The sequence below is a fragment of the Triticum aestivum genome, chromosome 4D (assembly GCF_018294505.1).
Source record: "Triticum aestivum cultivar Chinese Spring chromosome 4D, IWGSC CS RefSeq v2.1, whole genome shotgun sequence".
Lineage (NCBI taxonomy): Eukaryota > Viridiplantae > Streptophyta > Magnoliopsida > Poales > Poaceae > Triticum > Triticum aestivum.
The window spans coordinates 60,409,812-60,413,357 of NC_057805.1; positions in this window are offsets into that span (position 1 = coordinate 60,409,812).

Here is a 3,546-nt window from a genome sequence, read left to right on the forward strand (position 1 = left end):
GAGTTGCCTGAGCCGCCGTGGCCAGCCTCCGCCTCTGCAGCCTCGCCTCAAGCAGTCGCCATGGCTCACTCCCGCGGCCCCCGGCTCATCTCTGCATCTGCTGGTTTGCCCCGACCTCGCCGTTCTGCCCGCCGCATCGACTTCCGTTCGCCTCGCACCTGTGCAGCCCCGACCGGCTGACTCCGGCCCTGTTTCTTTATCTAGTACCCGCGCTGCCTCCTGTGCGGCGACACATCAAATCGCCGGCCTTGACCCGCTCGGCACCCACGACTTTTGCTCCGCCCTCGGCTCTGCTTCGGATTGCCGCGAGTCACCGCGGTTTCGGAGTGCCTTGGCCTCGCCTGACGGCCTCAATCACAGTTGGGCCCCTTCCTTCTCTGAGCCGCAGGCGCGCGCCGTTCCGACCACGAGCCGGCCCCGAGTCACCGTCGATACAGGCTACCACTACACCCTCACCTTCAGAAGTTCTCCAACCCGCCGGCTCTCCGCCGTCGGAGGGCTGCCTCTGAGCCGCCGACAAGTTTACTCCCCTGCCGCTCGCCTCGGGACGCCTTGTCCGTGGTCTGCCGCGAGCCACTGGTTTCGAGCCATCCGTGCTTCCATTGAGCCGCCGTTCCGCGCAGCCGCCGTCCCGTGCTAAGTCGCCAGACCGGGTGCCCCGGGTCTCCGCTCCTCGGCTGCCGTCCCACGCTGAGTCGCCGACCAGCCCTCTGTTCCTCTACTGGCCGCGGATTACGCGCCCGCCTGCCCAAGCCGCTTTCACCTCGCCGTGACGCCTGCGAAACCACCGCGGCTGCCTCTGCCATTGCCCGTGGGCCCGCTGCAGGAGCGACGGCCCTTCGAGCCACCGCCGTTTCGGCCTCAAGCTGCCCTCCTCTGCTGGCCTTGGCCTTGAACCACTGCCGCCAAGTCGCCGTCACGACCACCGTGGCCCTCGCCGCTGTGTGCTTTGAGCCGCCGCGGACACCGTGGCCCTCACCTCCTTTGCCGCAACGCTGGCTTCCAGCTCGCTTGAGCCGCCCCCGCCGGCGCACAGAGCCACTGCGGCCGCACACCCTGTCTGCCGCCTCGCCAAACGGCCACGCCTCGGCCCCTCGCACTGCTCCGTCCGGGGTCGGACTCCTCCTTTGCTGTCGCGTGAGCCGTCTCCGCCTTGAGATGCCCGTGCGGCCGCTCCCGCTGTTTCTTCTGCTGTGAGCCCGTGACTCATCTCCGCTTTGCCAAGGCGTCCCCTGCTGATGTGGTCGTGTCTCGCCAGTACAAAACAAAAAGAAAATTGGGGGTTCAGCCGTAGGAATGGAGCAGTGCATGCATGCATGCATGATGATTCGAAGACTAGTCTGCCGACAATAATGGAGTAGGAATCTCAATGGACAAGTATACTATTCTCAAGTTTACAGCAGGTCGATGGCAGTCAAGATGCTGGATTAAATCCAAAAGACACAATGCAAAGTACACTAGTACTGGATCAATTACGTCAAGGCTGATTTGATTACTTATTGGTGGATTACTACCCACGTGGAGGCCTGGAACAGTACTACAAGTATTATGACAGCAGACCATTATTAATTACAAGGGGTGTCGCAAAAGGGGCCAGCATTATTTTTATGCTAGCGCTTGTCAGTGCCATGCTGCTTGACGGATACGTGCGCAAGTCGCCGCTCCCGCTACATCAACACAATACAATTAACTTGCCCGTCCGCACCGGCTTACAACGCCGTGGCTGTCTCTCGCGACCGCGTCGGTTTACCACGCCGTGGCCGTTTCTTGCGACCGCGCCGGTTTACGACGAGGAGGACAATTTGCCCGTTTGCACCAGCTTACAACGCCATGGACGACTCGCCCGTTCGCCCTCGCGGCCGGTTCACGTGTCTGCGCCAGCTTACAACACCGTGGTCGACTCGCTGTCCGCGCCGGCTTACAAAAGTCACGGCCGATTCACCCGTCCACACCGGTTTACCACGTCGTGGCCGGTTCACCCGTGAGCGACTTCAACTTCACCTAGCGATCATCAATTTCATGGCGGATTATTTCCGGCCTGGCACATCAGGTGATATCCATCTAAAATGTATTTTATTGGTACATATTATTTTGTCAAAGAGCAGTTTATCTTTGTCTTGATCTGCAATATTGTTGATGCAGGACAATTGTTCACTACATCAAAACAACGTGGTTAACTCGCCCGGCCGCGCCGGTTTACAACACCGCGGCCGGTTCATCTGTCTGAGCCGCCTCTGATGCTGAGGTCGTCTTTTTCGTCCGCCTCTCGCGTCCTGGTCTACATCAACACACCGAGCCGCACCTATCTGCATGAGCTGCGTATTGAGTATGAGCAGGTCACTACTTGGGAAGCCCGGTTTTCTTCCAACAAATTGGAGGCAAATTATCATATGTTATCAGCCGCCGTCTGCACCTGGACGGCTCAATGGACATGCGCACAAGTCGCCATCACTACAGTTTGGTTTCAAACAACCAGTTGGAAGGAACCATTGGCCGAGTTGCTGACACGGCTCATACGGGATCATTTGTAACCCGCCGCAGTCACTTCAACCTTCTGTGGATACACATCGTGTTATCGACACCAATGATATACAAGTTATGCCGGGTTATATCACGGTTAAATATGGAGAATCTCAAGCCAACTCCTCGAGTCATCTTGAGACTCGGGGTCTACAGTGACATGACTCGGGAACCCTAGGTCTTTGGAGGAAATGATAACCCGGTTCCGGAGGCTGCTACCATATTGATGAAACTTTAAAGGCCGTCAGAAAATTGCTGGTTCAAATAAAGATTCCGGTTTAAAATCCGGTTCAAGAGATATCTTTCTCCCGCAAAGTTTTGAAGCTCTCAAATCCGGTTCAAACATCCGGCTCAAGGTAAAAAAGTATCTTATAAAGCTTTAAAGCTCTTAATATCCGGTTTACAAATTTCCGGTTCAAAAAGAGGTTATCTCTCACAAAGTTCGAGTTCTCAAGAAAAATTAAAGGGACCAAAGAGAGTCTGTTACAAAGCACAACTCAAATATAGGCACCCTGCTTTAATGACCATTGGGAGCTGATCGTATTTGAATTTAGCTTAAACCTTTTGGTGTGACCCTGATCGTATTCGAATCGGAGTCGTTAAATATTCTCATGATCACTAGGGGGCTTCCTGTTCAAACATAGGTCATATTCGAACCAAAGAGAACATAGCTGTCGATACCCTTTTGATCGGCACATTGCCGAGCTCATTGGGGAGTTTCTTGGTCATATTTGAACCATAGCTCAACCCCCTTTGGGAACCGACGTGGATCGCATTCGAATCAGCGTCGTTAAACAACTCTCAAGGTCATTTGGGGGCTTCCTGTTCAAACATAGGTCATATTCGAACCAAAGAGAACATAGCTGTCGGTACCCTCTTGATCGGGAACGCCAAAGCCACTGGGGGCTATATGATCGTATTCGAATCTTAGCTTAACCCCTTTGGGACGGTTTTCTGATCGTATTCGAATCAGAAGCCTCAAAATTTTGAAGTCTCCTTTTGCAAACAGTTTTCGGATTTTATTTG